General features: G+C 31.4%; 1 long non-coding RNA gene across 1 annotated transcript; it reads left to right on the plus strand.

Annotated features, from left to right (window-relative positions):
- The first annotated feature begins 849 nt into the window (after positions 1-849).
- On the plus strand, positions 850-20,965 carry LOC145323854 (uncharacterized). Its single transcript, XR_013881124.1, has 3 exons — positions 850-909; positions 1,799-1,839; positions 20,914-20,965. It is a non-coding gene; the product is annotated as an uncharacterized LOC145323854 (long non-coding RNA).
- Positions 20,966-22,078: the final 1,113 nt, after the last annotated feature.

The raw sequence follows: 22,078 nt of genomic DNA on the forward strand, positions 1-22,078 counted from the left end.
GAAACGTGATTCATACGACGATGTTTTTATCGCATTTCTTCTTGAGATAATTTAGCTACTTTGCATGTTGTTTTTCTTGTTAATTAATGCAAATTTGTTAATTTTTGTTCAGATTGAACATTATGATTAATTATTTTTTAAATGGAAAGCTTTTATATAATTCACCCGTCCGTAGGTTACGAATAGCTTTTACAAGAAGTTTTTTCTCTCTTAGATTGTAAACTTTACATGATGATTTCTGTAACAACTTTGGTTACGATAAAAAAAGCATAGACAATTTTAATCGTTACCATAAAATCCGTACATCCATTTAAAACATGCCAATTTTCAAACATTTTTGACATTAATCTTTTACATGATAAAATTATCCTACGCATCTGATTTTTAAAGTATGATTCCTAGAACAATTTGTGGAATTTCAAATAGTATTGAACCTCAATTTTTTTTTCTTACTCTCTGAATTTAGAGCTTCGCTTTTGTTGATGTTGTAATTCTTCTTTTATTTCGTTAAATATTTCTTTAAAAATCGTTCATAGAAATCTTTTGAGTTAAATTTTATGGAAAAATTTATAAAAAAAATCGAATATTTTGCCTTTAATAAATATTAGATTTTTAAAAATGATTTTTAGCCTAAAACCTGCCCTAGTCATATTTTAAGCTATCCGAATAAAAGAAAGCATGGGAAAGTCTTATGTGTGACGTCATAAAATACGTCTAAAAAGTAGAAATGGGAAAGGAAACACCTAAAAAAAGAGATAGATAATAGACGTATTTTTATGACGTCACACATGACACTTACACATTTAGTTGTAACGTAGCTAGCTAATTTTATTTTTTAAAATGATTAACAGAGAAAATTGTTGAAATATTCGACGAAGATGAATTAGATAATGAGGGCAGAAATTCAAGGTAAATAGATAGATAGATATATAGATAGATAATAAAGGTACTAAGAAAGAGAGGGAATGTCTGATTGAGCCAATAGGAGAATCGCATCGGTACAGACATTTAATTTCATTGGTTGAAATTTTGTACACATCTTGTTACAAATGCATGTTTTTTTTCATTTCATACATAGTTAAAAGTCAGCTGTAAACAGTATATTTTCTTAGTAGAAAGCTTTGCGGCATCAGAATTAATTGCCCAAAAATTTCGTTTAAATTTGAAAGCTTAGTAACGAGGTGGATTCTTAAAAAAAAAGTTAGGCTGGCTACTCGCTGGTGAGGCAAAATTATTTTTGTGAAAAATCCTCCAAAATCGAATAAAAAAATTTACAAAAATTAAATAAAATCTTAAAAGGGTTATCAACATATGATTTTGTTTAATTTTTGTAGATTTTTAATGTGATTTGGATGATTTTTCACAAAAATAATTTTGCCTCACTATCGAGTAGCGAGTCTATAATTTCTATAATTTCTTAAGAATCCACATCAGCTTGAGTCGAAAGTAAACAAGACTTTTGTCTGCTAGAAATGTTCCTTCTTAGATTTGACGAAAAAAGGGTTCAGAATATGCTTCTATTCTTCTATTTCTATTAGATAGATGGATAGATAAATGGTTAAATGGTTAGTAGATGGACGAATAGTTATTTAGATAGATATTCATTGATAGATGTATGAATGGATGGATGATGCAGAGAACAAAACAATAAATAGATAATTAAATCGATGGATTAAATACCTAATGCCTACCTACACAAAAGATAAAATAGGGCCATAAACATAATAAATACAGACAGACGTACGGACGTAATTATAGAGCTGCGCTGCTCCAGTTAATATATTTTTTTTATTTTTAGATTACGGAGAAGTCATTCTGATAGTGGTATTTCTAGTAGAGGTATAGTTATCAATCGCATTGTATTATAAACAACCTTCTGCGGATATTAAATGAAAAATTTTGAGATTAAAATAAGTTTTGTAAGCTATACACGATTTTTAAGTATGGCTGATAACGGATTCTAATCAATCTGATAAATATCGGTTTCGAAGCTATACAATTTTGACAACCAAATTTTACTTTTATTTGGTTAATAACTGTAGCCATTATGATGTAATTTATGTATATTCAATACGCCGTCCCGGATTAAAAAAATTTTGTTAAAATTTTTGCCCCCAGCCAAAATATGGTTGAATTATGCATAAAAATGACCCATGCAAAATATTTTTTCTGTAATGCAAAAATTGCGACGGTACAAGCACTGCAAAGTTTTTAAAATCTGCAAAAAAAACCCTGTTTTTATGGCTTTTTTTGGGCTTTCGTACCATCCCAATTTTAAAGATTTTTACAAAATTTCAATTTAAGTGTGTTGATATATACCTGAAATTTACCCAAAAAAATGGGGGCAGTCTCAATTATAACATATGAAGGTGTAGCAAGTAATCTTCCAAATACAAAATTGTCAAATTGCATAGATATATAATAGGATTGGGCCGGATACTTTCTTGGACGGATACTGGATGTCTGGCTGATTTAAAATGCCGGATATTCGGCAAATATATGTTATTTGGCCGGATATCCAGTTATTCGACCGGATATCCGGTTATTTGGCCGGATATCCAGTTATTTTGCCGGATATCCGGTTATTCGGCCGATGTTCTTTTATTCGGCCAGATATCCGGTAGATTGCTATATAACGATTATCTGTCATTAGAAATCAACCGGATATCTGGTATCCAGCCAAAAAAGTATCGGCCCAACCCTATTATATATGTATGCAATTGTTTCTTCTTTACAGTAAAGTTTCTGATAGATCAAGGAAATGTTTCAGTTATTACCACTTAAATAAAATTAGAGGATCGACCCTTCTCTAAGGTGCCCAAGAGTCCTTTAGGAGCGTTACCGCTAGAAAGTACTATGGAGAAGCTCTTCTTTTGAAAATTAGATAATTTTTAACATTATCTTTTTATGTGTCATTATTCATTGTTTATCTCTGGTAATTTTGTATGGAAAAAGATGTCTTAGCTTATGTTCGGTGCTTTCCCTCAAAGTGTCTTTTGATCACTGACAACCCCTCCCTCCTTATATTAACTTGCAAGGGTCCCTGGTACCCAATATAAACTATCCTAACCTGACCTTATATAATTAAGAAACAAACTAGAAAGTATCCCTTCCTTTTTTTAAGGTCGGGAGATGGGGTGGGGGTATGTGCTCGACTTGGCACTTGGGAAACTGGCAATAATTTGCATTAAACTTACGTCTTCAATATATCAAAAACGAAAGCTATAAAGCAGAAGTACCGATTGCTACACTTTCTAAACCCTTATTGTTATAGGAATCATCAACCAAAGTTTTCAATCAAAAAATTTCAACTTGCTAGGATTAAATAAAAGAGCTAATCTTTACGGAGTTCGTTCAGACTCATATTATAGAAAAGATTTGCATTTAATAAGTATCAGAAATAGATGGGACAAAATAGGGCGTTTAATACACTAGTCCCAAAAGTTTGAAAATAACCTTTTCTTATTCGTTGACTTAATAACTTTGGGGACTTTCAATAAATTTTGATGGATTGGTTTATTAATTTAAGTGTTCAATCGTTTCTACCACTAATTTTAATCTACAGAAGGGTTAATTTTGTGTATTATTAATGGGGATGTACATCAATTCATTAGCCATAGTCTTATCCCTTAGATCCTTCAGTAACATGTTATTTCTTGTTATGTAATAAAAATTAAAGTGTTCAAGTTATTATAAGACTTTGGGTACAGGGATCTAGAGGGATAAGACAATAGCTGATCAATTTATTTGTATATCCCATGATGATACACAAACTGACCCTTTTTTGTTGATTACATAGTGGTTGAAACGATTGATCACTAAACCTAATAAACCAACCAATTAAAATTCAATAAAAGTCTCCAAAGTTGTTGAGCCAAGAAATAAAAAAAATGTTATTATAAACCTTCCGGGACTAGTGTATTAAACAGCCCAATGTCCCCTCCCTCCCTAGTTATTATTAGACTTGTGATACATTCTTCTATAGTTCAGGGAGGTAGGGGACATTGAGCTGTTTATTAACCCTTAACAGTCGGGCCCCTTGCCGCACCTTAATCAGTCGGGGGGGGGGGGGGGGGGGCGTTCAACGCCCCCCCTCATTATCTCAGTTCCTATTAGAGCCAGAGGGCTAAAATGTTTTGTGCAAGTCCCCTGTGTTATGGTGAATTTCCGACCTTAAGTAAGTCAAGGTCAATTTCCGCTTCCTTCACCCTTTTATTTAACAACCTTTGTTTTTAGGTCCTTTTTTACTTAAAAATGTCAAACGGCTGTAATTTTTTTATTTTTAAAGCTAGAAGAAATTTTTTTTTGCAGAAAATGTTTATTTTTATTTAAATTATATAATTGAAATATCAAAACATAAGTTTCAGCGGCCGCAGCTGTACTTGGCAGCTGCCAGCCGCCGCAGTCGGCGGTCGGCGGGAAAACGGCGGCGGATCTTTATGAAATTTTAATACATTATGTAGGCATGTAAGAAAAGCTTAAGTTTAAAATTTGAAGTCTCTAAGTCAAAATTTGCGGCCACAGGAGCATTTTAAAGATTTCTGGAGACCTGGAGGATCAGGACCTGCAGGATCATACCTGGAATCTAAAATTGACTTGAACACCTGTATTTAATATGAGGATGTACTATTAGAGGATATTTTAGTATTTTGGTAAGATGAAATGCTTTGTTTAAGTCAAAAACAAATTTTTGTTCTTTACCTGGATGACCCTGCCAGGTTTGCTGGCATCCTGTGCCCGCCAGGATGGAGATATTCAAAAAATTCCAACTCTCAGTTATGTGTCATACCTATACTTAAAAAGTCAAGCAGTTTGGGCTCTTTATCTTACACACACAGAAAATGAGATAGAAAAAACCGGATGGGGGGGCGTTCAACGCCCCCCCCCCCCCAACCGTTAAGGGTTAAATTAGTCCCCAAAGTGTTATAACGGTGTTTTCTTTCATTTGGGTTAAAACATTGGGGAAATTCAGTTAATTTTATTTGGTTGATTTATTAAGTAGAGTGTTTAAAAGTTTCAACTTCTAGTTTTAATCTACAGAAGGGATAATTTTTTGTATCATTATTGGGGATGTACATCAATTTATTAGACATTGTCTTATCCCTTTAGATTCTTGAATAACATGTTATTTCTGGTTATATAATAAAAATGAAAGTATTCTAGTTAATATTAGACTTTGGGTACAGGGATCTAGATAGAGAAGACAATGGCTGATAAATGGACGTGTATACCCCATGATTATACACAAACTTACCCTTTCTGTTGATTACAATAGGTGGTTGGAACGTCTTATTAAACAAATTAAAATTTCAAACAATCTAAATAGTTGTTGAGCAAACAAATGAAAAAGTTTTTTATACTTCGGGGACTAGTGTAATTAACAGCCCATTGTGCTCTGCCTCCCTAGTGATGAACTGAAATTAGTTTCCGAATGTGAACGCATTTTCCTAGGTGTTTCCCAATCCTATCTCAATATTTGCTACTAGCTAAAAAACCTTCAAACTTACAAAAAAAAATCAAAATTTGAAAAATTTAAACTTTGAATGTATAATGTATAAATCGTTAATACATTCAAATTTTGATTTTTTTTTGAAGTTTGAAGGTTTTTTAGCTAGTAGCAAATATTGAGATAGGATTGGGAAACACCTAGGAAAATGTGTTCACATTCGAAAACTAATTTCAGTTCATCTCCCTAGTTATTATTAGACTTTTGGTACACTCTGGTATAATTCAGAGAGGGAGGGGAAATTGTATATTTCACTTGTCCCCAAAGTTTTATAATTGTTTTTCTAATTCATTAGGTTAACAACTTTTGAGAATTTTATTGAATTTTGATTGGTTGGTTTATTAAGTTAAATTTATAAACGTTTCAACCACTAAGTTTAATCTACAGAAGGGATAGTTTTGTGTATCAAACAAATTTCATACTTATATAATAGAGGTAGGCCGGATAGATACCGGATATCCGGCCGAATAACCAGATATCCGGCCAAATTACCGGATATTTGATAGATTTCTGGCCAGATGCCGGATATCCGGCATTATAAATCAGCCAGATATCCAATATCTGTCCAAAAAAGTATCCTGCCCAACCCTATTATATATGTATGCAATTTAACAATTTTGTATTTGGAAGATTACTTGCTACACCTTCATATGTTATAATTGAGACTGTCCCCATTTTTTTTGGTAAATTTCAGGTATATATCAACACACTTGAATTGAAATTTTGTAAAAATCTTTAAAATTGGGATGGTACAAAAGCCCCAAAAAAGCCATAAAAACAGGGTTTTTTTTGCAGATTTTAAAAACTTTGCAGTGCTTGTACCATCGCAATTTTTACATTACAGAAAAAATATTTTGCATGGGTCATTTTTATGCATAAATCAACCATATTTTGGCTGGGGGCAAAAATTTTAACAAAATTTTTCAAATCCGGGACGGGGTAATATTCAACTAGCACTGCGAATTTTAAAAGAAAAAAAGTTGACCCTTAAAATTCCACCTTGAAGTGATACTTTTCTAATAGTTTATAGTCCACTAAGTCGTAAGCAGTAAAAAATAAAATCCATTAAGTCCCTTCTAACGAGATATTGGCAACTTTTTGCACACATTTTTGCAAACGGCAATTATTTCCTTTATTTGGAGTTTTGGTTAATAACATTTTCATAAAAGTTTACAGTAATAATCATTTAAGATCCATTGTTGAGAAGAAATGACTGAAAAAGTGTGTTTCCATGCAAAATAAGCTTAAAATCTAATGATTTTAATAATTAGCGATTTAATAGTAAAAAAAAAATATTTTTAACTTTTTGATAGCCTGAATATGTTTAATTTAGTTTTTTTTATATAATCTATTCTTAAAAAAGACAGGCATATTCTTTCAGATTTGAAAAAAATTAAAAAAATTAAAAATCGGAATTAATCAAAATTAATCTATAGCCTTTAAAAAATACTTTTGATATTTTTAACCTATATAATCAATAAAATCAATAGAAAATAAAATATTTTTATAAAACAAACTTTTGGAAAAGGTTTAAGATAACTTCATAAAAGTAGCATTTAAGTAGAATATTTTTCTTGTCTTTTAAAAAAATGCAAATTAAACATAGTTAACGACTATTTAATTAGCAAGAATGCTAATAAAATATTTCAATAACTGCTTAAACCTTTTTGTGGCCATGTTATTTACTTAAACAGAAATTCTATTTTGTCAGAATTATAAAAATAATGAAGTATTTTCAAAAAAGCTTGCAAAATAAACGTAATTTTATCAAACTTCCTCATAGTTTAGAGGGTATTGTTGTAAAATGTTAATTATCAAAATAAAATCTTCAATTTACAACGTTTAAAACACCTAAAAGTAAATTCTAAGCAAAATTAGATTTATTTCCTAGATTTAGAGTAGCTGCGCTACTTAAAAAAACATCTAGTATTAAAACCAATCAGCTGATCAAATTGCTATAGACATTATTTGTTGGGTTGTTATTAACTGAAACATTTATTTTCTTTTTAATTCTAAAACGATGCTTGCCATGCTAAAAACGCTACGCCCCCAGCAATCATTGTGGGCACTAGAATTTAATCCCCTCTATTTTTTAATTTAAGTTTTACAAAAAAAAACAAGGACCACATCTGTTCAGCGGATAACGAGTTCCTTTGCTAGAGACAGATATACATACATCCCGTTATTTCCATATAAGGACTAGCGGCTACGTACCCTTAAATCCTCTAGGGACACTTGGGGATAGGAAGGGGAGGGAGGGGGGGGGGGGGTGGAGAGTCGCAACTACACTTAAGATCATAGTTTTTCAAAAATTTTAGAGGGTTATTTTTTGTTAGGAGCAATTTTTATATTGTGGAGGTACCCTTTCCCAAAATAGTTATAAACATGGCCAGGACATATGTATATAAAGCTTTAATGTAAAGAAAAACCATATCTGTCTAGCAGTTAGCGAGATCCTTTGAGACAAATAGATAAATAGACATCATGTTACTGTTATATAAGGATAAAAATCAAAGACACCCAAGCTTTTTTGGGATTCAAATTAAAAAAAGAGTTATGCAACAGGTTTGTGGGTAAAATGATGCACGGAGTATCAAAATGCAGTTTCACACTAACTTGAAACTTATATTGTGGGATCAGAACAAAAATTTTAGTATTATTTTTTTATGAACATTCTTCTTATTAATATTTTTGACAAACTGAATTTGTGATATATTTTTATTCATGAAAGTACCCCCTTGCAAAATTTTCAGAACAAACTAACATGCTAAAATTTATTGGGTTATACTTTGATCATTGTCAAAATAAAACATTTATGACAACAACCATTAGTAGCAAAGCACAAAAAATCTTGTAATGGTCAAATGCTCAAAGTGAGAGCAGATGTTAAGTTTTCTTAACAAATACAAATGAGAGGAGAGAATATGTAATATGTCTTTTGAAGCATGACCAACAGACAGACAAAAAGGCATTGTAAAGAATAAATGCCAAAAGAATCTTCACTGAATATTTCAGCTGTCGCCAATAAGACCTAAGAAAATTACATTTTCCCCTTAGTGTTACGGACTAGCTAACACACAGAAAAAGTGAATTATAGAGTAGCTTCACCACTAAAGATTTGATTCTGAATAGTATTAGCTCAAACACCCCCTCACTCCTAAACAAAGCAGCTTCACATTGCTGAAATCTAATATGAATTATCATAAACATTAACAGTCCTTTTAAAGAAGATTGTAATTATAGAGTAGCAGCACTTAACTACTTAACTATAATTAAAGAAGAAAGTTATTTGTAGATACAAATTTATTTAAATATGCTCTGATGAAAATTCAATTGTAGCTCTCAGTAGAAAATAAAATATGAATAAAAAATAAAATAAAGGCAGCCGTTAGTAATATTTAAGTAAAAAAGGACCTAAAAACAAAGGTTGTTAAATAAAAGGATGAAGAAAGCGAAAATTTACTTTGACTCACTTATAGTCGGAAATTTATTATCAAACAGGGGACATACACAGAAATTTTAAGACCTCTAGCTCTAATAGTGGCTCAGATAATAGGGGAGGGGGCGTCGAACACCACCCCCTCACCCCTGACCGATAAAGATGCGGCAAGGGGCCCGACTGTTAAGAATTAAGTAAATTATACAATATGACATTTAGTCAAATTTCAAACAAATATTTTTTCATTAATTCATTTATAAAAATCAATATTATAAATATGAACTCACAAAGAGACGTTGTATGAATACATTTAGTCTGCTATGTAAAACAAAACAAATTTTTTTCTTCTTTCATTGCAGGGATGATTCTCGTACAAAAAAAAAACAAAAAAAATAAATTATTTTTAATTTAATTTGATATTACCGTACAATATTTTTTTATATACATAATTTAAGAAATATATTCATAACATCTTCACCTGTCATAAAGACGACATACAAAATCAACATCCTGATAAGGATATTAAAGTTTATGTTAAAAATTTTCAAATTCATTTTATGCTTAAGAAGGAACGAGAAGGAATTGAATCTCAACATTAACTTGTTATTTTGCTTGTATATTTATCATATTTGTTTACAGTTTATTGGTAAAGTTTGGTAATACTTTATTTCGAGTCTATCATGCAGTGCTAGGTAACTAGGTAAACTAGCAGATACGCTCCAAGAGACCTCTACGATCCATCGCTCTTTATATTTTACTTTTAAAAAGAAAAAGTAAAAACAATTTTTATCATGTAATTTTTTCCAGTGGCAATTTCTTTTGGGATGGTGGTAATACCATCCCTCGAAATAGCTATAAACCTTCCCAGGGCCTTGAGAACTTGAGAAGCTACACTGTTAAAGAAAACTATATCGTTTAAGCGGTAAGACAGACAGAGAGACAGACAGACGGAGAGAAATACAGACACGTATCCTGTTACTTTTATAAAAGGATAAAATTAATTTAAATATATGTCTCTTTCTTTGACAACTAAGTGTGTTTAAATTAGAATTGACACACTAAATTAAGCTTTTGTGGGCTAAGTAAATAAACACAGAAAACAGTGAATGAATTTAAATTTAAAACAGGTTAGGTTAGATAACTATATACTAGACTTCAAATTCTCCCTATTTTTCTTATTCATTGTCTGACATTAAAATTGGAGGGATGATTTACAGCGTTTTTTTTTATGTCTTTTTTTTCAATTATTGTAAAAAAAATGTTTTTAAAAGCACGTATGGTAACGATTATAAATTGTACCTATTATTATAATAGTTCAACCAAAGTTTAAAATCGAAATGAAAATTCGAAAGTTCCTAAGGAAACGTACGGACTATAACTATAGAAAAAAACTGGTTTTTTTTTGTTATAAAGAAACATATAAAATTCATTCGCCACGATTTTTTATAGCAGCCTATGAGGGACTGGCAATCTATTTTCTTTAAAATAGACGTGCGGACATTCTTGCTATGCTTTCTGAATCGTACCTCACAGTTAAATAAATCAACATTCAAAGTTTGGAATCAATAGGACAAGTCTAATATATCTAAATTAAAGAAAAAAGACGGACCTACCGTAATTAAAGAAAAGCTTCGCTGTTAAAAAATTAACAGACATTAACTAAAGGGGATGAAACATTAAAATGATCACAAACCAAAGAATAATAATTATGAATGAAATGGCTAAATGTAAAAATTATGTAGGTACTTAAAAGCAAAAAATTAAGGTCGGTACGTTGATATATTCTTCCGTCTGTTGCGGATAGCTCTTAATGTTACATGTCTTAAATTATCGAAAAAGCTATCCATGTCGGACATACTAACCGTAGAATTGGAAATGACAAAGTTTTGAATTTTATACATATACCTATATATCGTAAAACATGGATGACAACATCCATAAAAGCAAAGCTCTGAAACAGTAAGACAAAAGGGCATTAACACTTGAAGAGTGTCAGAACTGAATAATCAGATTATTAATGTATAAGAGTCGAAGCAAAATTGTAAGTAAATTTGTTGAAAAATTGCTTGATGCAGGATAATGTTGAAGAACATACCTACATTTTTAGGACTTGATTATAGAGTTGCTATGCTTGTACCAGGAATCAGTATACCAAAAATAAGATCAATCGGATAATTAGAGCACATAAAAATTTATTGTCAAAAAGTGAAAAAATCAACATGTTTAAAATGGACGTACGGAAATTCTGGTAACGAAATTGCTACACTTTCTAAATTGTACCTAACTACAGGAATCACTATGCAAAAATTGAAATCAAAAGGACAATTCTAACATGCCTTATTAACGAAAAAAGCTATCCATCACGGAGGTACGGACGAAAAGACAGACGGACCTTCCCTTCGCTTTTAAAAATGATACAAAATTTCATGGATAACTAACATGAGGATGACAACATTCATAAAAGCAAAGTTCTAATATAGCTTTATGATAGTGATGTTTCGCTAATAACTTTGTATCTTTTGTCTAGGAATAGTCCATAAATCAGAAGAATAGGATTTACAATAGTCTAAACGAAATTGTACATAACTTTGTTTTAAAATTGCGTACATATATGATAAAGGACATACTTTCTTTTTTAGGATTTGGTTAAAGAGTTGCCTCGCTTATAATACTTTACCTTGTTGTCTAGGAATCATTATTTCTACGTGTCTATTATACTGATAATATAATATAATAAATGTTATCAAAAAAGGTTAAAAATAAGCATCATTTTTAATGGATGTACGGACTTTCTAGTAACGATTATAAATTGTACCTAACTGTTATAGGAATCATCATGCAAAGTTTGAAATCGATAGGGCAATTCTAACGCATCTAAATTAACGAAAAGAGCCTATCGTTAAGGGCTTGCGGATCGACCCTAATTACAGAAAAAGCTTCGCTTTTAAAAATCAAAATAAATTTTTAGTAACGATTTTAAAAATTAATTTTTGAATTTTAGAATATCTGATGATTCATTCATTACTAAATTAGCTGTCTATTTAGGACTGTCGGACATAATTATAGAAGCTTCACTTTTAAAAATTGAAGGTACAAATAGAACTAATATACTAATAGCTGCTATTATAAACAAAAAAAGGCATAACTTATTTGTATAAACATTAACTAAGCTTAAATTTTTAATTTTTACCACAATAACCAGTTTCTGTCATAGAATTATTTAATCTTTCTACAAGAAATTACAGGGTGTTCTTTTATAAGAAATAAGAGTATCGTTTAATTTAACCCAATTAATCTTCAATAATATTATTTTTTTATTTTCTTGTTTTTCATTGCATCGTATTATAGCAGCTTTCCACGTGAATAAAAATGAACAAAACTGGTTTTAATAAAATGATTTTTATTTTAATATTTACAGAAAACTAGATAAAATACAAAAAATATTTTTTTTTATTAATCTGTTTCAAAGCCATACTTGAATATACAGGGTCATTCAAGAGAAATGATTTAAAAAAAAAACTTAATTATGCATAGAAAATAAAACAATTATGTAAAATCCTTTATATATTTGAAAACCTATTATGGGACATTTATGTTTCAAATATTTAAAAATGATTTTAACAAATTATGCCCTATAAACCGGTTTTTCCAAAGGCCTTTTTTTCGAAGATTTATTGATTTAAAGGTTGTAAAAATTGCGCACCTTTTTGAAATTCAAATTGCACAGCTTGTGTTAATAGTAGAAAAATGTTATGCATATTGTTAGAATCGTCATAGTCTCTAGTTTCTTAATATATAAGAACCATTCCTGTGCTAGGTATAGTATAGGAGCTACGTGGTAAAATGTTCCAATTACTTAAAACTTTTCATCCTCTTTCTTACATTTTTCAACGTAGCTCCTTAACTACAAATAGCACAAAAACGGGTCTTATATTTTCAAAAACTAGAGCTTATGACAATTCTAATGAAATGCATAACATTTTTCTACTATTAACAAAAGCTGCGCAATTTGAATTTCAAAAAGGTGCACAATTTTTTACAACCTTTAAATCAATAAATCTTCGAAAAAAAGGCCTTTGGAAAAACCGGTTTTTAGGGCATAATTTGTTGAAATAATCATTTTAAATATTTGAAACATAAATGTCCCATAATAGGTTTGCCAAATATATAAAGGATTTTACATAATTGTTTTATTTTCTATGCATAATTAAGTTTTTAAAAAAAATTTCTCTTGAATGACCCTGTATGTTACAAAAACTTGGATTTCAAACAAGCTTATTTTGGAAATTTTGATGGGTTAAGGCAAATGTACAATTTTATTGTATTGACAAATGGCTGGCAGTACATCCACACAATAGAATTCGATTTAACATTTACTAAAGAAAGCACAGAAAGTGCACAGCACACCAAAGGGCGAGGAAAATTACTTTCTCGTATTCATTCGAATCCGGTAGATTTGAACCAGTTCTCATCCATACAAAAAAACTATGTCTAGCATCGTATTATATCCAGCTTTCTACAATTATAAAAATGTACAATCATAAGATTAAAACCAGTTTTTTTAGCCCGTGCCTTCGGCATCTCGGGTCTAAATAAACTGGTTTAGTCTTATAATTGTACATTCTATATTCGCGGAAAGCTGTTTATAATACCATGCGAGAAATAACTATTAAAGCGTTTTTAGGGTTACACAATTCAGGTAAGTTTTAAGTAATTAACTTTTACTTATTAATTTTTAGACATTCCTGTACAGGTTAAGGTTGTCAATTCTACTAGTGTTGCTCACAACGACAGCTGAATATCATGCATAAATTTCGTGATTTTTTTCTCCAAATTTCGGCGTTGGTTTTAGCAGAATTCTATAGATATACAGAGACAATGTTTAGTTAGCCAATTAAAAAACACCCTGTATAAAAACATACACGCACAAGGAGAAAAATTCAATAATCATAACGGCACATTCAAGGATCATGTGTTATAGATAAAATGATTCATTTTGATAAAACCAAGGATAAAGTTATCCAAATCGAAGAGAAATTAACGAACAAGTAAATCAAAACAAAACACGTTTTACCGAACTTATTCAGAAATCATTATGCACGTTTGAAATTCTAAAAATATTCTATTTTAAATATCCTTAAGAATCATTATTACTAACAATTTTAAACAAATAATAAAATCAACCTTTTAACTCCAGTTTTGTTACCAGGGACTTCGGCTTCTCGGGCCAACAAAACTGGAATTAATCCATAAATCCACGGAAAATTGTCTATAATACGATGCGATAATATTTAGTAGGAAGTAGATTTCCAATATGGCTTCGAAACAGTTTTATATCCTCCGGTTCTCGGCCATACTGAAAAATCATGTATATCATCGTATTACAGACAGTTTTCACAAAATAGATCATAAGAATTAATACATTTCATTTTAATTACTGCGAAAAGCTTTCTATATTACGATACGATGATAAATATGACAGCTTTCGCGGATAGTAAAATGAAGGAATCTAAGATTAATTCCAATTTGTTAAGTATTGTTCATTATTGTCTATAATACGAAACATGATTTTCTATGGTAGACCAGAACTGGTAATTTATCGAATTTCCGAATATTAAAATGAAAAAATATAAGATTAAAACAAGTTTTATTATCCAAGTGGTATTAATCTTGTCAGTAATATAATGCCATACTGAAATATCATGTATAGCATCGTACAACAGGTAATTTTCGATGAATTAATAAAAAGATCAAACTAATACCAGTTTTGTTAGCGCGGGCCTAAGCTATTTGTTTATTTTAATATCCATGAAATGCCGTCTATTATACGATACGATAAATAACTATTTATATACATAAAAACCAGAAATAAAGTATAGCCAACAAGCGAAAGAAATCTTAAATAATATTTTAGGGGAAGATAAATTGAACAGCTGAAAATCACGTTTAGGTTTTGTAACTTTTTTAAATGAAATTTCGTTGTTGGTATAAGCTGAGAGATAACAAACACTTTAAAGAATTAAATTAAAACTAAACCCGAAGGCCTGGGCTAACTTAACCCTTTACAGTCGGGCCCCTTGCCGCACCTTAATCGGTCGGGGGGGGGTCTAGCCCTAATTATCTCAGTTCATATTAGAGCTAGAGGGCTAAATTTTTTTGTGCAAGTCCCCTGTTTGATAATGAATTTCCGACCTTTTATAAGTCTAAGTCAATTTTCGCTTCCTTCACCCTTTTATTTAACAACCTTTGGTTTTAGGTCTTTTTTTATTTAAAAATTTCAAACGGCTGTAATTTTCTTATTTTTGAAGCTAGAAGAAAAATTTTTTCCCAGAAAATGTTTATTTTTATGTAAATTTTACATTAGAAATATCAAAATATAAATTTCAGCGGCCGCAGCTGTACTTGGCAGCAGCCAGCCGCCGCAGTCGGCGGTCGGCGGGAAGACGGCGGCGGATCTTCATGACATTTTAATACGTTATGTAGACATGTAAGAAAAGCTTAATTTTAAAATTTGAAGTCTCTAAGTCAAAAATTGCGGCCACAGGAGCCTTTTAAAGATTTCTGGAGACCTGGAGGATCAGGACCTGCAGGATCATACCTGGAACCTGAAAGTGACTTGAACACCTGTATTTCATATAAGGATGTACTACTAGAGGATTTTTTAGTACTTTGGTATGATAAAATGCTTTGTTTTAGTCAAAAAAAATATTTTTGCTCTTTACCTGGATGACCCTGCCATCCAGGATGGAGATATTCAAAAAATTCCAACTCTCAGTTATGTGTCATACCCATACTTAAAAAGTCAAGCAGTTTGGGCTCTTTATCTTTCACACACAGAAAATGAGATAGAAAAAACCGGATGGGAGGCGTTCAACGCCCCCCCCCCCCCCGACCGTTAAGGGTTAAGTTGGGATTAATATTGAAGCAGTTTATAGTGCCTATACAAATAACGCAATACAATACAAATTACCTATGATAGACCAGTATACATTGAAATTGACCAATCATAAATGTAATCTAGTCTATCATATCATTTGTATTGTATAAAGCAATTTTTGTATTGTTAATGAGCTGCTTATTAATCTCATGTTTTATTATGGCTCGAAACGGTTTTCATTTACAAAAAAAAGGATGACAATGCTCAATTGGAAAAGACAAACCCTTCGCTTTTATAAAGTATATAAATAGCTTTAATAAAGATATTAAATTACATTTTAAGACAAAATTAAAAATAACCTTAGCTTTTTAAAATAATAGTGCCCATTAAGAAAAATGAGCACAACATAACACAACACAACACTTTAGTAACTAAACAAGGGTAAAAGTAGCAACGCACAAACATATTTTAAGACATTCATTCCATTTCGATTTATAGAGTAGCTTTGCTAACATAAATAAGGATGACAACATTCACAAAAAAAAAAATCTGACAAACTAACAATTGTACAATTGTAGCATGTCCTAACATAAATATATATTATTAAGTAACAAGGATGACAACATCCATAAAAGCGAAGCGCTGAAACAGTGGGACAAACGGACATTAACACTTGTATAGTATAAGAACTGAATTATCAGAATATAAATGTATAAAAGTCGATGCAAAATTGTAATTAAATTTTGGAAAAACTGCTTGATACATAATAATACTTACATTTTTAAGACTTAATTATAGAGTAGCTTCGCTTATAATATTGTACTTTGTTGTCCCAGGAATCAGTATACAAAAAATCAGATAAATCGGATAATTAGATCACACAAAAATTTGTTGATAAAAAAGTAATAAATAAACATGTTTAAAATGGACGTACGGACATTTTGGTAATGATTATACAGTTGCTACGCTTTATAAATCGTACCTAAATACTACAGGAATCACCATGCAAAGTTTGGAATCGGTAGGACAATTCAAACATGCCTAAATTAACGAAAAAAGCTATCAGTTACGGACGTACGGACGGACCCTAATTATAGAAAAGCTTTGCTTTTAAAACTAATCTGTACACACTTTGTCTCATGTTCAGTAAACCAGATAAATAGAATAATTTTATCGAGTAACAAATATAAAGACCAGAATAATCATGAAAAGTTTTAAATAAATTACATACGTACTTTGCTTATAAACAACATTTTATAACGATTAAAAATGAAATAGTTTGAATAAAAACTACCCTAACTAATTAATCCAATTAAACTTAACAAACCAGTTTTAATCCAGCGAATTTGTAATTATACAGCAGAGTACAGCTAAAAATTGTCATTTGTTTTAAAGATGTTTCACTATGCGTTATTTTGTAGGAATAAAAATTCAATAAAAATGCTTTCAACGGCAGAGTATTTCAATCACTAATGAAGATTATAAAACCAAATAATCCAACAAGATATTAAATTCATAGGTTGGTTTGATAAAGATTGAAGATGAATATTTATTAAAATATGAACTATTTGTATTTGTATCAGTTATGAAGATTATAAAACCAAATAATTCAACAAGAAAAATAAGAGATTACAATAGAAAGCTCTTATTTATTCATGTTAAATTGTTTGTAGGTTTGGTTAGTTTCTATCTTTGTTTGCTTTGATAATTGACTTTGATAGATAGTTTGATAGATTGAAAATGAATATAAATATGAAAAAAATAAATCACTTAATTGAAGAATAACACTGTTACATTACTAACTACCTAATTATCACCATGAATAAATACTACATGGCAACAACTAGATAATTCATAATGGAACAGGCGCCGTTGTTCCCTGGCAGTCGTCCGTGAGTAACTAAAAAGGTTAGATAGCAAAGTCCCAACACTGCGTGCAGACCGAGGGCGATCATGCAAAAAGTTAAAACTACGTGATGCCAACAGACCAGCCATAAAAAAATTGGTCTGATTTTTCCCTATGTTCAGCAAACAATTGCCTCAAGTCTGCAGCCTATCACTGGCGGCGAATGCTGACCATATTCGACTTTTTAATTGTACAACTACCCCGAAAAAAAGTACCTCTCTCAAGCAAGAGGTAAGAAAAAAGAGGGAGGGAAGGTTAAGGTAAGAACCAACATGCCTTCATGATTCTAAACAGCCGCGGCACAGCATCCACACTGTGAAATCTGTCCAGAATCAATCCAACCTGAGGTTTGAGTTTAAAGGTCATAGGGACCAAAAAACCCATAAAAAGAGTTTAGTAGTCGTAAGGACCAAAAAACCCATAAAAAGAGTTTAGTAGTCGTAGGGACCAAAAAACCCATACTGAATAAAAGGTAAAAGGTTTAGATTCACAAAAATATCTCGAGGCGTCCCTTTCAACAACACTTTTATTCCTCTATACCTTGGAAAACCAGCCTTCGGTTTTCAATCTGCTTTATTGCGCTCAAGAGGGGGGGGGGCTCACCCGCTGACCCTGCTATCTTTCCTAATAGTACTCGACTGCAATTAATTGAGATCATTTCAGGGTTTATATACTAGATGTCCATATTCTAATAAAATTTCATATTGTTACATGACAAATAAATCGCACATGAAAATTAGACAGAATTTTTACTGTTATATTGATTTTATTTTTATCCTTTGAATCTATGAAAATAGTAGTAGGGTTTTATTTTCCAGTTTTAGTGAGATTGTGTTCTTTCAATGAAACAAGATTTTAAATTTGATCATAAATACTTTATGACAAATTTATAACAACTAAATATTATTGAAAGTGAATAAACAAAATCTATATAATTATTAAAGGAAAGCTATAAAATATTTTAAAACTTTTTAAAGATTATAATATATCTGTATGATTGAATAATTGTATAGTTCATAAATTCGACGATTTTCACTGGTTTACAAAAACACCAAGCTAGTTTATGTTCAGTTTTCAATAATTTGGCGCGGGCGGTCAAATTTATTTTTTTTTTATCAAAGGATCAGGGATCTAAAGGGATAAGACAATGGCCAATAAATTTATGTACATTCCCTAGGATAATATACAAAATTCCCTCTTTCTTAGATTATAATTATTGGTTGAAACGTTTGGAAACTCAATTTAATGAAACAACAAATCAAAAATCATTTGATGTCTTAAAAGTTATTATGCAAAAGTATAAAAAAAACTTTAATAAACAAATGTAATGATAAGAACACTGTTCCTTTTCTTCCTGGTTAACGATAAAGTAACAAGGATGACAACATCTATAGAAGCGAAGCTATGAAACGGTAGGACAAAAGAACATTTACGACATTAGAGTGTCAGAACTGAATAAGCAGAATGAAAATGTTTAAGTTTTAACAAAATAGTATGTAAAACTATTGCAAAACTGTAAAATGCCGGATACTGTTAAAATGTTGTACTTTGTTGTCCCTGTAAGTTTAAAATCAACTTGTTTTAAATAAACATGTGGACATACTGATTATAGAGTTGCTACACTTTCTAAATCGTACCTAACTGTTATAGAAATCATCATGCAAAGTTGGAATTGACAAGTCAATTCTAAAATGTCTTAATTAAAGAAAAGAGCTAACCGTTACTTCGGGGTATAGTCCCTTTCGTGGCAAAGCACCTTAAGGGGCGATTCTTCGTATTTTTCACAGTAATTTTTTTGCAATTTCTAGCCCCTGCGGGCCAATTACCTAACCCTGTAGGGCAATCACCTAACCGAATATAACCTAACCTAACCTATAAAAAGCCATTTTAAAAATACGACGAATCGCCCCTTAAGGGGCATTGTCACGAAAGGGACTATTCCTAAACTTCACTTTTAAAAATTGTCTCTGAATTTTTTAGCACCCATCCTAAACTTAAGGTTAGTGTTGATTTTTTTACCTTAACGCACCCCTTACGGGGTGTAATCTGTTGTCAAGGGGGTGGATCCCCCTAAATTTTGCCAGGGTTTTGAAAGCTCTCCTTCCCTTCAAACATAACTATTTTGTTTTTTTTTTCATTTACTAAAAATGTACTTTTATTAAGCTTGTTTTCGCATGTATATATAAAGTTAGATTTTTTTAACAGGAACGTTTACCTCTAAAATTTGCTAAGTTTTTGAAATTACCAAAATTAGTAATTATCACATCCAAAAAAACAACACTAATATATATGCTTGTTGCCTCACCTCTAGCCTCTAGGTGCAACGCCCCAAAAGGTGAAGAAGGTTTTCTCAAATATAAAACTCTGTTTAAAATATGTTTTATAATATAATTTCTCAATAATTAGCCTCAAAATTTTGGAGAATTTTTTTTATTTTATCTTGATTGGGCAGAACTATTCAGCAGTGTTTAATCATTTCAACCAATAAATCTAATCAATTTTGTTTGATATATCTCAATCTACAGATGGGGAAACTATGTTGTTAATAATTTAGAATTTTCATAATTTTATCTTCCATTGTCTTATCCTCTTGTAAGACATTCCTTGGTAAGACATGCAGACGTACTGACAAACAGTATTAGATTGTATAACAGCTTCGCTACAAAAAGAAACTTAAATTAGATAAGAGTGTGTAAATGTAACAAGTACAGTAAAAGTTTCGTAACTGCATTTATAAAAAAACACAGGCATAAGGGCATACATACTACATTATTTGAAATAATAGGCAAGGGTCTTAAAAATCCCTTTATAAAAGTAACAGAATCTGTGTCTATCTATTCCGAAGGATCTCGCTAACCTATGAATCAATATGGCTCTCATCTGCAATGTAGCTTGTCATAGGTCCTATAAACTTTTATAACGTTTTTGGGGGAGAGCACCACCACCAACCTCCACTTGCTAATTTTTACAACTTTTGAATTTTATAACTACAATTCAAAATGGGTGGTCGACATGAATGTTTATGTTTAAATTGTAAATAATCTTATTCCCTATTTCTCTATAAATTATCTCTATCGAAATGTCTGGGTATTCTGAATAATTTAATACTGGATACTTCTATCTAATTATCTATCTATCTATCTAATTATCTATCTATCTATCTATCTATCTATCTATCTATTTAGAAACCTCCCACCTACAGCGAAGAGACTCCAGAGATGGCTATGCATCTAACAGGAATATATCATCTCAGTGAAAAAAAAACAGTAAATTATAATACAAAAAAATTCTCTTAAGTAAGTATACAGGGTGCGGCACATAAATCCGGACATTTTTTAAACGGCCAAAGCTTCAAAACTACTTGACCAATCAGGACGTTTGACCCCACTATAGAAAGCTTAGGTAATGACCTTTTAGCACAAAAAAATCTTTGGACGAAGATGGACGTATACACCGAGCTGGCCGCGCATATGTTCAACAAGGCAGATTCCAAATGCGCCGGTGGTTTAATGCGCAAAATCACAAAACGTAGGGTCCGACGGGGAAGGAGTTAGAATCTTGGCCCCAAATTTTGTGAGTGTCTAAGGCTCATTGAAACACACATTTTGCCGTGTTTAAATCCATTTTAGCTCAATACTAGCCGAAATGAGGTCGATTTTTCAAGATTTTGAGCCTTAAGAAATCACAAACAGTAGGGCCCGACAGGGAAGGAGTTGGAAATTTGAAATTTGAAATTTTTGTGTGTCTTAAGCTCATTGAGACACGCATTTTGAGTACTTAAAGTCCACTGTAGCTAAATCCTAGCCCAAATGAGAGCAAAAACATGGATTTTGTCAATTTGGCGGTTACTCATGTTCCTAAGGAAATGTGGCCTTCCAGCAGCCCGATCTTAATTCAATGGACTTTTGGGCCTGGGGCTACTTTGAAGCATGCACCAATAGACGTGCCCATACCTGTAAGACCTCTCTCATTGCCACTATCAATGAGAACTACGCCAGCTTGGACAGGTACATTTTGACCTGGACCTGCCGGTGGTTGAGGAGGCCGGTAGAGGCGGTGATTGAGGCTGGCGGCGATTTTGTTGAATAATCTACTAGTCATATACCTATTTTGCTTCCCAGTTTTTAAAATTCAATAAAATCTTTAAAATTGACGATTTTATGTTCATTTGTTTAAAAATTAGAATTTGTCCGGATTTATGTGCCGCACCCTGTATAAGTTTAAAGGGTGTTTGTCCTGGTTATACAGAACGGTTATACAATATTAAAGAGGGCGATATACTTTTAAAACAAGTGGGATAAACTATTAAACATATTTATAACTTAAATACATTATCAAGGTTGGGGTGGT

This window comes from Acartia tonsa, chromosome 7 (assembly GCF_053477335.1).
Source record: "Acartia tonsa isolate MP-2025a chromosome 7, ASM5347733v1, whole genome shotgun sequence".
Classification (NCBI taxonomy): domain Eukaryota; kingdom Metazoa; phylum Arthropoda; class Copepoda; order Calanoida; family Acartiidae; genus Acartia; species Acartia tonsa.